This window comes from Leucopleurus acutus, assembly GCF_964270905.1.
Source record: "Leucopleurus acutus genome assembly, chromosome: 3".
NCBI classification, from domain to species: Eukaryota; Metazoa; Chordata; class Mammalia; order Artiodactyla; family Delphinidae; genus Leucopleurus; species Leucopleurus acutus.
Genome location: NC_139145.1, coordinates 151,506,234 through 151,521,234, shown reverse-complemented (window position 1 = coordinate 151,521,234; position 15,001 = coordinate 151,506,234).

The window sequence follows — 15,001 nt, the reverse complement described above, 5'->3', positions numbered from 1 at the left end:
AAAAACAAATTATAAAGGCTATAGGTTAATCAAGTGATCTCTCTCTAAAACCAGAATACATTTTTCACATACTTTATAACATGAAATCTCCTAGGAAATCAAAACAAAACAATTGAAGAAAACAAAACTACTAATCCCTGCCAACTAATGCAACATTTCCATTCACTTTGATGACACAGTGCCAGTTCACCTCAACCCAAATAAATTCTTATATGTCGTGAGATTAAATATATTTTTAGAAAAGTTCAAGTCCATGATGAACAGTGGTGCAGATACACTTCTTTGGCTGCCAACTTTGGTAGATTATCTTTTTTATGAATTACCAAAAGTCATGAAATAAATGATAAATTAAAGATAATTAAACCTTATAAAATGAATATGGATCTTTGATGACATACTAAGTGTTTCTCTAAGGGTTTCACTTAGGGACATCTCATGTATCCACAAGTGTTCCTTAGATGAAAGGAAGAAGAAATATTTAACTCTCAAGGTGATATGAGAATCAGTGTCAACCCTAACATTTTGGGCAAGTTAACTGAGATTGAATTCAGGAGGTTGACCACAGTGGAAAAGTTACAATGCCTGAAGTTAGCCATTTGGCATTTTACTAAAAACAAACAAAAACAAGCCTAATGGCTGTTAAATAGCTAGTTTACAGGGAGAAGAAAATACATTATCAAGCAGCAACAACTTTTAACAGAGGATAATTTATAATAAATATGGTCAGTTTGTTATTTTAAGATTCCTGAGTGAGATGGATGAACTGTTAGTTATTAAATAAATTTCCATTTTTTAAGCACCTTAATAAAATTTCCATTTTATTAAGGGAAAATAATTTGAACTGTTGAATATGGAAATTTTAAAAGTATTAACTGAAATGAAAAACAAATGACTTAATATTCTGCTTTCTCTTGCCATCAAGTGTTGTAATACAAAGTGAAAACATAATAATGTTATAGGAAGTGATGGAAATGATTCAGTGAGCAATAGAGGAAGGGTAAATTTAATATTGGGCTATCCATCACATATGTTAACAAATCTGTACTGCAGATGTCAATTAATTGACAAGAAAATTGAGCATTTATCTGTTTCATGATAAGAATATTCTTCTTTTGGTATTTATTGTCTTGAATTAAGAACACTGACATGTGAATTACCAGGAAAAAATTACATCTGTGGTCCTCAATCATATGGATCATGGGTGTTAGCATCAGTTGTCTCCATAGAGGGGAAAGAGCTGATATCCTAGAATGATGCTATTTACTTAGCAGTGTTTGGTGGCCAGGCATTCACGACAGATCATGTAAATGTGTGTATGTAAGAATTTAGTAAAAGATGATTTTAAAAATTCAAAATTTTGTTTATCTTGCTTACAGGAGGGGAAGGGAAGAGAGATAACATTCCATGACTAGTCATCATTTTCCTATTTCCTGGTAAGACACAGTAGGCCTGTTGTCCCATTGATTTTTCTTCACAACCATGTATATCATATTTTACACCCATTTCATGGTTGATAAGGAGAAGTTCAAACAAATATATGTAATTAAAATCAAATGTTCTTGAATTAAAAATAATATATGTGGGCTTCCCTGGTGGCGCAGTGGTTGAGGGTCCGCCTGCCGATGCAGGGGACGCGGGTTCGTGCCCTGGAACGGGAGGATCCCGCGTGCCGCGGGGCGGCTGGGCCCGCGAGCCATGGCCGCTGGGCCTGCGCGTCCGGAGCCTGTGCTCCGCAGCGGGAGAGGCCGCAGCAGTGAGAGGCCCGCATACCTCACAGACACACACACACACACACACACACACACACTATATATATATGCAGTTGTCTGAAGCAACCCTGCTGGTTAATCCCCAAGCTATGGTTTCCAGGCAGTTCTTCCCAAGTACACAGTGCAGCTTCTACATAATGTGGTGGTCTCATTCTGGGATGGAGGGAAGAGGGGAAGGATCAAATAGTGAGCAGGCACATGACTAAGTCATCAGTCATTATTAGTCAATAATGACTAAGTCATTATTATCTAACGAGACCAGGTAGCAAGCAGTCTCAAACTTCAAAACCTCTTTTTCTTTAGCTCAGATCATTCAAATGAGCCAGCTCTATTACATAATGTTCTATTAGAATGTTCATAACGTTCAATAGAAAGTTAATTATACATGGAACCCTGCATTTCAAATGGCCTGTGTATGATTTGCCATGGCACCTATTGTAAGGCAAAGAGCATGGTCTCCCACATGAGGCACAATTTGTTTAAATATTTTTCAAAAATCAACTCTTAGAAAAAAATCACTCTGTCCAGAAGTTTGCAAGTAGTATCTCCTTTATATTCAGAACACTGGTAAGGATGAAGGAATACTGTTCTCCACGTTGTTATAGATGTGGCACACAGTTCCTTCATCAGAGGCATCAGTTTTGTTCTCTACAAAGTAAGAACAATACGGGTCACAGAGTGTTAGAGGGATAAGGGAGTGAAACTGTAAAATGTGCCTAGCATGTAATATTTGCACAATAGATATTATTTCCTTTCCATCTTCTCCAATTAATTCAGCTTACATAGAACACGGAACATATAAAATTGTGGTCTTTTCAGGGCACTACTAATCTCTTTGAGAGCAGAGCAATTATTCACCTCCTCCTTGAACCCCCTCTGATCTCAGAGATACAGACTGGGTAGAATAAACTGTTGGCCTAACTAAAGAGTAATTGGTCTGTGTTGTAACAAAAGCAAGAACTTTTCTTCATCAAGTAATGCCATGAAGCTGCAATTAGTATGAGAAGCATTGCATTAAACTCGATGGCAGAATAGGAGGCAGGTTACTTAAGGCTTTTAATACAGGTATTTACATCTCCCATCAACAAACTATGATGAAAATAGCTTATACATATAGAGAAACGCAAGTGCATCTATATAGAACTTATTAGTTTGATGGCCTATTGATTTTTGCTGTTATACACATGGGTGCTTGATGCATAATTTACTCCATTATTACTAAACATGTGTTGACTTACTTCAGATACCATTATTATGTAAATTATACGCCAAGATACTGAAGAAGCATTTTAATATATTTGTGCTTCTCTTTGGATTCATTCTCTTTGGAGGATTTTCTAGTCACACTAAGTTTGATGACGGGAAGCTGCTTTTAAATACTCCTGTCCCCAGTAGAAAACTATCAATACTACTGGTTTGGTTATATTGTGACCAAATTAAAGAAAAGCTTTTTTCTATCTGAGGTTATAATTCAAATTTAACTTGCAAGACTATCCTTTGAAGATTTGGTTGATTTGATGTGATAATATACTGCCTAGTAGAAGAATTGTAAAAATATCAATAGTGCTAGTACCTGGTATATACTTTTAATTGCTGGGTCTTGTCAATAGTCAAATATTTAACTTTTAAGGATTTCATTATTTTGTAAATATGTAACAACAAAATATGTTAAAGCAAACATTTTCTAAGATATTCATTTTCAATTCTGGATGCACATTACATACAAATACATGCACAGGGAATACTTTATGGTCCTCATTGAAACTGTGCATTCTAATCCCTTGTTTCTCCTATATGAGTATTTACTATATTGATACTTATTAACCTACTACTCCCGCTCTTACTTAATACATTCCATTGTCCTCATGCCCTTCTGCTTCCCAAGTTTTTCCAAGCCATTTTCAGAGGGATTGCACTATACACCATTTATTTTCTTCAAATTTGTGTTGTATTTCACGGCTTTTCCTTTTTTTTTTAATTTCAATTTACCTCTTCTGTGTGCCAAGACTCTTTCTCAAAATAAAACCGTGGATCCATAAAATGCAAATGTATGTGCAGACACAATGTACACATGGTTTATTCAACTCTGTTTACAATACTGTAAAAAATGATAATTGGAAGTATTATGTAGTCAGTCATTTTTAGGACATAACTTATAGAACTAACAAACTCACTAGGGGGCTTTCTTCTCTGGAAGCAAACAATTAAGTTAGGAACACACACACACACACACACACACACACACACACACACACACACACACACGCCCAAAGAAATATACACCCCAAATCCCTTTTTCCCATTCATAAGGAAAATGACTAATTCTTTGTGCTTAAAGGTGAATGTAAACAATTACTTCATTTACAATTTAAAAAAATAAAGATCATTTTGATATAAAGCAATATCTTAACCATATACCTATTCATGTAAAATTACAGAAACTTGTGCTATCTTCAGGGATTCTAGCTCCTGCCATTCTGCTGTGGTATCCTCAAGTACACCTCTTGGATCAGAATAGTTTCTAGAACAGCAGCCATCATCACAGACTTCTAGGCAGCAGAGTCGAAGAATAATATCCTATTATAAAAATTTCCTGAAAACCCTTCGCATCAGTTTTTCTGATATTTTCACTGTCCCGACTTTAACACACAATCATACTGGCATGTAAAAATCTTGGGAAATGTAGTCTTTTATTCTGGCCAACAGTGTGATGGATTAAAATTTTGACTTCTGTGATTAATGGAAGTGGGACAATAGATATTGATAAGTGTCTGTGATTGCCACAATTATGTCAATTTAATTTTTTTAGTTTATTATATATGTTTTTCTCTTCAAGAGGGCATGTAATCAGTAAGTCAGAAAGAGAAAGAAAAATACCATATGATATCACTTCTATGTGGAATCGAAAATACGACACAAATGAACATACCTACGATACAGAAAGAGACTCACAGACATAGAGAACAGATTTGTGGTTGTCAAGGGGGCAGAGGGTGGGGGAAGGGAGGATTGGGAGTTTGGGGTTAGCAGATGCAAACTATTATATATAGGATGGATAAACAACAAGGTCCTACTGTATAGCACAGGGAACTGTATTCAATATCTTGTGATAAACCACAAAGGAAAAGAATATAAAAAATATATATATATCTATCTATAACTGAGTGACTTTGCTGTACAGCAGAAATTAACACAACATTGTAAATCAACTATACTTCAATAAATTTTTAAATGCATTAAAATATTAAACATATAAATTAGTAGGTATAAAATAGATAAACAACAAAGGTATACTGTATAGCACAGGGAATCATAGGCATCATCTTGTAATAACTTTTAATGGAGTGTAATCTGCAAAACTACTGAATCACTATGCTGTACACCTGAAGCTAATATAACAGTGTAAATCAACTATACTTCAATAAAAAAATTAAACATAAAAAAAGAGAGAGCACATAATCTAATGGGAAAATATAAATTAGTAATGCCAGTTTCATGGCATAGGACAGAAATGTTAACAAATTTATAAATATAACAATATCGTAAACTGAAGAAATCAAGAGAAGCTTACCAAAGTGTATAAAAGTTCAGCTGGGTCTTGAAGGATGGATAAAACTCATGACTTTGTTCATCTGGTATTATTAAATAGTTCAGGAACAGCAGAATGAAATCTAGTCTAAATGACACCATTAGCCAGTTTAATCAAGACATAGCATTCCTATCACAGGAAATCAGTAGGCTTTTGCAATTTTTTATTTATTTTATGGTTATAACATGGCTACACTAAATTTTATTTTATAAGCAAATCTGATTTTTTTAATTAAAAAATAAATTTTAGTTATATCTATATATCTAGTTATATCTGTCATCATGTTTTAAATGTTACCACTGTTCAGGAAATGGAAAATAAAGGAAAATCATTTCTATGATAATACCTCTCAAAATTTAGTTAGGTGCCAGTAAGAGGTAGGTACTTATTATGAAATAGGATCTAAAAACAGGTGGAGACTGCAAGTTTTCAGCCACAGTTTCAATTGCACTGCTTTTTGGTCTATGTGAGTCTAGGAATGAAGGAATGTCTCTAATTCCATGTACGATAGAAAGCTTAGGGCAGTTGTTTTATAAAGCACTGAAGTATCAGAATATAATAAATCCAAACATAAAAGACAAATCCTTTGCAGCCCACCTGCTTCTTTAAATCCAGTATTCTGTTCCTTGCATGGTGTTTTGTCTTTCATCTCAGGAGCCCACATAACAACGTCACTGGCAGTTAGAGCATGTTGACACACTTGACATCCAATTTAGTTAATGCTGGGTCAGTCTGGGAGATGCAGAAGCACTGCTATGTATGCAGCAGAGAAGGCTACGTGTGACTACTGAGGAATACCTTCTAATTCCCAGGACACTTGTTAAACAATTCTAATGTCAGAATACCAGCAAGAGAACTCTAACAATCAGTGTCACAATAAAATACATAGGTAACAGATTGTTTTGAGAGTTAATGTGTTAAAATACACTGCCTTTTTTTCTCTGTCTCTGAAATGACTTCTTCCCATAGGTATTACAGTTACTTTAAGATTCAGAGAGATGATAACTGACTTTATATAGTATTACTGAAATAATTATTACAGTCATTATTTTTTAACAGAGTGCAGTATTTATTTATTTAGGCTTTGTCTGTAGTGTTGTTTAATTTATCTGATGTCTGTCAACTTTCATAAGAACTAACTTGCAAAGTGGAGTTGTTGCACTAACAAGTCTATAAACACACAACGATGCACGTTGCCAATGCAAATTAATATCAAGAGAATTGTACAGTGCAACCTAAATATTAATATTTGTATATGCTGATGAAAAACCTGGTGACTTTGCTGCTGGGGTGGTTGTTTTTTTCTTTTTTTTTTTACAAATTGTACATTATGGGAGATTGATCAAGACGGTGGAGTAGGAGGATGTGAAACTCACCTTCCCCACTGAACACATCAGAAATTCATCTTTATGTGGAACAATTCTCACTGGAAACTGGAAGAAAGACTCCTATACAACCAAAGCTGTAAGAAAAACCCACATGGAATTGGGTAGAAATGGAAGAGAAGTGATCGGGTTAGGTCCTGTGCCTCTGAGAGGAAACTCAGTGGAAAAGGAAGATCACATGGGCAAAGATCCACCCTGGGGAGTGAGCTGTTCTAGCCGCATATTGGGCACCCCAGTCCTGAGGTCCAAAACAGGGAAGATGAGCCTCCTTGGCTGGTCAGAGAACTGCTGGGACTAACTGGAGGGTTGTGGGAAGCCTGGACTTTGTTCATGAGGAGTGTGAGTTCTGGCCTGCTCCCAAGGCTGGACAGAGAGGGTGGACAGAGGAATGCTCCAGTAGCTGCCTGGTTTCCCACCCCTGCCCTGGTGTGCATCCCAGGCTGAGCGGAGCAAACACTCCAGCCCTGCTTATGTCATCTCGCAGCTCCACACTAAAGCAAGGGCTGCCATGAGCAGGGAGAGAACTTGGTTGTGGGACACAGAGGTGACCTGGACCTGGGGCAGCATCTGAGCACTGCAGGGCTGGCCGTTGCTGGTGCTTACTCAGGCAGCACAGAGGAAGCAGCTCCGATCTCAGAAAGGAGTTGGACTGCCACAGCCTGCACCCCAATATATAGTGAGAGTCCACTCGGGCCCCACCTAGCCTGCAGCATGGCTCCACAGCAGAGTGGGGGTGGCATAAGCTGTGTGGAGTGATCAGCTGTGAGGAACCAACTAAACTCAGACCCAAAGCTGAGTCTGAGCAGGGCAGGCACTTTCTGGTACTTTCAGGCATTGCTGGCACTTTCACAGGTGGTACCTCAGAGGCAGCTAGGACCACTGTCTGCAGCTGGCCCACCACAGCTGAGGCCCCATCAGTAGCCAAGAGCCTGCATAGGCCCCTCATGCTCCAGCACTCCTCCCCTCTGGGGCAAGGGTACTTGTGCTGGGAGAGGGAAGAACACACACTTAAAGGGATCAGAGCCAGCTCACACCTGAACCTCAGGGCATTTGCATCAGCAACTTGAGATAAGACCCCACCCCAATAGAGCATGAGCAGAGGGGAAGCCCTGCTACATATAAGATGTGACTTTGCTCATGTCAAACCCAATTCTACCACCAAAGGCACTGGGCACATGCAGACAGTATAAGGACACTCTCACATAAAGACACCTCTTCAAGACTGCAATGGGTAACCATTTTACCTAAATTCACAGAGGCAGAGAAAGTTAAGGAAAATTAGAAGGCAGAGAAACTGGTTTAAACTGAAAGAGCAAGACAGAAACCCTGAAAAAATAAACAGAAATAAACAATTTGCCAGATAAAAAATCTGAAGCATTAGTAATAAAAATGCTAACCGAATTAGGAAGAGAGTAGATGAACACACTGGGAATTTTAACAAAGAACTAGAAAATTAAAAAAAAAAAAAGAACCAGTCAGAACAGAAGAATATAATAAATGAAAAACAAACAAGAAGGAATGAATAGCAGACTAAGTGATATAGAAGAAGGCATAAGAGATCTGGAAGACAGATTAATGGAAATCACCCAACTGGAACAGCAAAAAGAAAAACTAATTAAAAGATGAGAACAGTTTAAGAGATCTCTAGGATAACATAAAGCATACTAACATTCACATTATAGGGGATGCAAAAGGAGAAGACAGAGAGAAGGGGTAAAAAATGTATTTGATGAAATGATGTCTGAAATCTTCCCAAACCTGAAGAAGGAAAAAGATATCTAGTTGCAGGAAACATAGAGTGTCCCAAACAAGTTGAATTCATACAGACCCACACCAAGACACAGCAAAATTAAAATAGCAAAAGATAAAGACAGCATTCTAAAGACACCAAGAGAAAAGCAAAGAGTTATGTACAAGGGAACCCTCATAAGTCTTTGAGCTGATTTTTCTGCAGAAATTTTGCAGGTGAGCAGGGACTGGCATGATATATTCAAAGTGCTAAAAGGAGAAAATGTGCAAACTAGGATACTCTACCCAGCAAGATTACCAATTAGAATTGAAGGAGAGATAAAGAACTTCTCAGACAAGCAAAAACTGAAAGAGTTCATCAATACTAAACTTACCCTAAAATAAATGTTAAAGGGTCTTCTCTAACTGAAAAAGAAAAGACAATAACAAAAGGTAAGTACATATAGGAAAGGAAAAATCCCAGTAAGAAAGGCAAATACACAGTAAGGGCTGAAGGTCAACCAATAAGCTACTACAAACATTAAAAGACAAAAAAAGTATAAAAGCACTATAACTAAAATAAACAGTGAAGAGAGAAACATGAAGTTGTAAAATATGACATCAAAAACACAAAACGTAGGGGAGGGGTATAAAAAAGTAGATCTTGGGCTTCCCTGGTGGCGCAGTGGTTGAGAACCTGCCTGCCAATGCAGGGGACGCGGGTTCGAGCCCTGGTGTGGGAAGATCCCACATGCCGCGGAGCAACTGGGCCCGTGAGCCACAGCTACTGAGCCTGCGCGTCTGGAGCCCGTGCTCAGCAACAAGAGAGGCCGCGACAGTAAGAGGCCCGCGCACCGCGATGAGGAGTGGCCCCCCGCTCACCACAACTAGAGAAAGCCCTCGGACAGAAACGAAGACCCAACGCAGCCAAAAATAAATAAATAAATAAATTTATTTAAAAAAAAAAAAAAAAGTAGATCTTTTAGAATGTGTTTGAACTTAAATGACTACCAGTTTAAAACAAGTAGTTTAATAACTACCAGTTCAGATCAGATAATCTGAACTGATGGTCACCAATAGTGAAACTGATTTGTAAGAAAAAATATCCCAGCAAATAAATGTCCAGGACAGGAGAATTCTACCAAGCATATAAAGAAGAGCTAATACCTGTCCTTCTCAAACTATTCAAAAGAATTGAAGGGGACGGAACACTCCTGAATTCATTCTACAAAGCCATGATTACCCTAATACCAAAACCAGAAAAAGACACTACAAAAAAAATAAATTTACAGGTCAATATCTTTGATGAATATAGATGCAAAAATCCTCAACAAAATATCAGCAAACCAAATCCAATAATATATAAAAGGGATCATACACCATGCTCAAGTGGGATTTATTCCAGGGATACAAGGGTGGCTCGATATCTGCAAATCAATCAATTTGATACACCACATTCACAAAAGGAAGGATAAAAATCATATGATCATCTCAATAAATGCAGAAAAGCATTTGACATAATTCAACATCCTCATATAAAAAACTTTCATCAAAGTTGGTATGGAGAGAAACTACCTCAACATAATGAAGGCCATTTATGACAAACCCATACCTAACATCATACTCAGTTGTGAAAAACTGAAAGCTTTTCCTCTAAAATCAGGAACAAGACAAGGATGCCCACTTTCGCCACTTCTATTTAATTTAGTATTGAAATTCTAAGTTACAGGAATCAGAAAAGAGAAATAAAGACATTCAAACTGGAAGGGAAGAAGTAAAACTGTCACTATTTGCAGATGACATGATATGATATTTACAAAACTGTACAATCTCCACTAAAAATTTATTAGAACTAATAAATGAGTTCAGTAATGTTGCAGGATACAAGATTAATATACAGAAATTTGTTGCTTTTCTATATGCTAATAATGAATATCAGAAAGAAAAAGCAAAAAAAAAAAAATCCTGTTTAAAATCACATCAAAAAGAATACATAGGAATAAACTTAACCAAGGGGGTGAAAGAACTATACTCTGAAAACTATAAAACATTGATGAAGGAAATTGAAGATTATATAAAGAAATGGAAAGACATTCAATATTCTTGGATTGGAAGAATTAATATTGCTAAAATGTTCATACTACCAAAAGCAATCTAAAGATTTAATGCAGTCCCTATCAAAATACTCATGGCACTTTTCTCAGAACTAGAACAAATAATCTTAAAATTTATGTGGAGCAACAAAAAACCCTGAGTTGCCAAAGCAATCTTGAGGAAAAAAAAATAAAAGAACAAAGCTGGAGCTATCATTCTACCTGACTTCAGACTATCAACAAAGTTACAATAATCAAAGTAGTATGGTACTGGCACAAAGACAAACACATACATCAGTGGAACAGAATAGAAAGCCCAGAAATATATCCACTAACCTATGGTCAGTTAATCTACAATAGAGGAGGCAAGAATATACAATGGGAAAAGACCATCTCTTCAATAACTGGTGCCGGGAAAACTGGACAGCTCCATGTTAAAGAAATTAAATTAGAATATTTTCTCAACCCATATACAAAAATAAACTCAAAATAGATTAAAGACCTAAATGTAAGACCTGAAAACATAAAGCTCTTTGAAGATAACATAGAACACTCTTTGACATAAACTATAACAATATTATTTTGGATCTGTTTCCCAAGGCAAAGGAAATAAAAGCAAAAATTAACAAATGGGACCTAATTAAACTTGAAAGCTTTTGCACAGCAAAAGAAACCACTGACAAAATGAAAAGACAACCTACTGAATTGGAAAAAATATTTGCAAATGATATGACTGAAAAAGGGTTTATATCCAAAATATATAGAGATCACACAACTCAATACCAATAAAACAAACAACCCAATTAAAAATTGGGCAGAAGGCCTGAATAGACATTTTTCCAAAGAAGACATATACATGGCTAACAGGCACATGAAAAGATGTGCAACATTGCTAATTATTAGAGAAAATCAAATCAAAACCACAATGAGATATCACCTCACACCAGTCAGAATGGCTTTCATCAAAAAGTCAATGAATAACAAATACTGGTAAGGATGTAGAGAAAAGGGAATCCTTGTACACTGTTGGTGGGGATGTACTGGTGCAGCCACTATGGTAAACAGCATGAAAGTTCCCTAAAAAACTGAAAATAGAACTGCATATGATTCAGCAATTCCATTCCTGGGTATATATCCAAAAAAATTTAAAAAATAAAAACACTAATTTAAAAAGATATATGCACACCAGTGTTCATAGCAACATTATTTACAAGAGCCTAGATATGGAAGCAACCCAAGTTGCCTTCAACAGATTAGTGGATAAAGAAGAAGTGGTATATATATTCAATGGAATATTACTCCACCACAAAAAGAATGATATTCTGCCATTTGCAACACTGTAGATGGACCTAGAGAGTATTATGCTTAGTTAAACAGCAAAAGACAATACTGCATGTTATCACATATGGATTCTAAAAAATAAAACAAAAGATTATATAACAAAACAGAAATAGTCTCGTAGATATAGAAACAAACTAGTGGATACAAGTGAGGAGAAGGAAGAGGAGAAGAATAAGATAGGGTCAGGGGATTTAGAAGTACAAGTTACTGTTTATAAAATGGATAAGCAACAAGGATATATTGTACAGCACAGAGAAATGTAGTCATTATTTTATAATAACTTTAAGTGGAGTATAATTTATAAAAGTATTGAATCAGTATGCTGTACACCTGAAACTAATATAATATTATAAAGCAACTATACTCTAACAAAAATTTTAAAAAGAGGAAATTGTACCTTGTGTATAGGCATTTAAATTTTTAGGTAAAGTCATATTTGTAGTTCAATATTTTTATAATTACTATTGAATTAATAAGAATATCATTTCATGTCATAATCTTTTCTTCGTTATGCGACAAAAATGTATATCTCCCTACAGAATGACTTACCAATCTGTGGATTCATCCTTAATATTTTTGAACTTAAATGGTTCTTTTAAAATTTGAGTTCCAGCAATATACCAGGCACTCTATTAGGTGATGGGAATAGAACAAACAATACTGAAACAAACTGATATTACTAAGAGTTATTTTGAATTTCAGGCACATTCTATATTTCACTCAAGTTGGGTGACAATAACATCAAAAGCACTAAAAATAAAAGATGTTTGAATTTCATTTTTTAATAAACCCTTATTTTAGAACAATTCTTTATTTACAGAAAATTGCAAAGATGGTTCAGAAATTTTCCATATACTCACACCTAGTTCCCCCTGTGATTAATATATTTCATTGTTATAGTAAATATGTTAGAATTAGTAAACTAATATTGACACATTATTATTAACCAAAGCCCATACTTCAGGCAGATTTACTCAGCTTTACTTAATACCCCCTTTTTTTTCTGTTCCAGGATCCCATCTAGAAAACGACATTACATTTAGTGATCATGTCTTCTTAGTCTTCTTGGTTGTGACACTTTTGTACCTTTCCTTGTTTTTCATGGCCTTGACATTTTGGGAAAGTATTATTCAGGTGTTTTGTAGAATGCCCCTCGATTGATATTTGTCTATTTTTTTGTCATGATAAGACAATAAGCTGTATCATTGTTTTTTGGCTTCCAGTTGAATGGGCCAATGGAGAACCCGAGTAGGCAATCAGAGGGAGATGAGGTTGTGTTTTATATTTCCATGGTTCTCTCCATGTGAGGAACTCGGGCTGACTGTATTCCTTAAATACAGTGCACAACTCCACTAAAGGTATCTCTGTCTACAGTTCTCAGGTTCTTGTAGCCACTCCCTCTCCTTGTCATTTCTGGGCTTAAAAATAATTACATCTTCACTCTTACTGTTCCTAAACAATTTTATTACCCCTCCTGATTTCGCAATCTCTCACACACATCTTTGCAAACAGTCCCTGTATTAAAACTTTCTTGAATCATCGTAATGAAAGTGCATCATTTATCCCACTGGAACCCTGTCCAGTATATTATGAATCAAATTTAGCTTCTCCTGACATTGAGGTAGAACTAACTTTTTAAAAATACATTTTTATTGTTTGTAATACCTTATATGGGAAATTATTTGTTGATAATTATTGCTATTCTTGAATTAGCAGTATCATTTCTTTGAAATCCTCCCCAATGTGACAGATATTTATTTAACTTTCTATTTCTTTTCCCTTAACTGCTCACTATAATTCCAAATAATTCCATTTTATTGCATCACTCTTGCTTACCCATTGAGATTAGCTAAATGCCTGCTTACCAAGACAGAACTGACTACTGCTATGGCTATAGTCACAGGGAATAGCCACAGGCTGCTAGTTTATGAGCTGTTATGGAAGAAATCCAACTACTTTGTGTCCATCAAATCATATAGGTGCCCCTGTCAGTCCCAGACGAGTCCAGCCTTATAATCATCCTCTCTAAGCCACTGGACATGAGTGAACACTGTGCACCTTCCAATTGAGTATCTGCCAGATGAATACCACAAAGTTTTCTCCTGTGATATCTCATGAGAACTAACCAGCCAAGCTCTATCCAAGTGCCTGACCTAGAAAAACATGAGATATAATTTTTAAAGTTGCTGTTTAAAGCACTTAGGTTTGTTTAGTTTGCTATGAAGAAATAGAAAAACATAGCAGAATCTAGTGGTTGAAAGACAGGTTCTTGCCTAGCACCATCAACACAGGGCATTGCTTTTGAGTTGGAGAAGAGGGCAGAAGCTACAAGGGCCTCAAGGGGACTGATAGCGAAAGCTGGAAAAGAATACTTGATAAAGTTTTTAAAGACAATAAGAAAAGTGTTACTGGAGGCTGGAGAAAAGGGAATAACCTTTGTTATGTGATGAAATGTTTGGCAACACTCTCATCTGTAGAAAACTAGAACAATGAATAGATGTTTATTATACATGTTTTCAGGCTTTGGTTAGAAGGCTATTAATAGTGCATGTTTTGACAATATGAGGCACACTAAACTATTATTTTATTCGTGGGATTTTATTATAAAAACAAACACACATATGTGAATTACTTTAAAAAACTGGGAGTGTGTATCGTGGTGGTAGTTTATTAGCCCAACAAGAAAGTTTCATGGCTTATAGTTGATTTAGGAAGTACTAAGCTCCTGTGACTTGAAATACTTCCTTTCCTCTATGTTAATCTTCAACTTCTCCTTTAAATTATCTTGCTATTTAAGCACTTCATTATGTCACTTGGATATACAAATCAGTAACCACAATTAGCAAAGATTTTAATTATTCATTAAATCTAAACAACACATTCCTCTATAGCTTGTACATATTTCTAGAGTTAGTGCTCATGGATGTTAATTATAATATAATTGTGGATTCTGGGTTCTAAGAATCATTGAAGATTTTTACGCTCTGGCTTTAAAGTGCATTTGCAGGCCAGTATACCAGATGTGGGCAAAATAAATGTGCTTAAAATTGTATTAGCTCTTCTAACAGTGAGACAGTGTCTAAATCGATCTCAAAA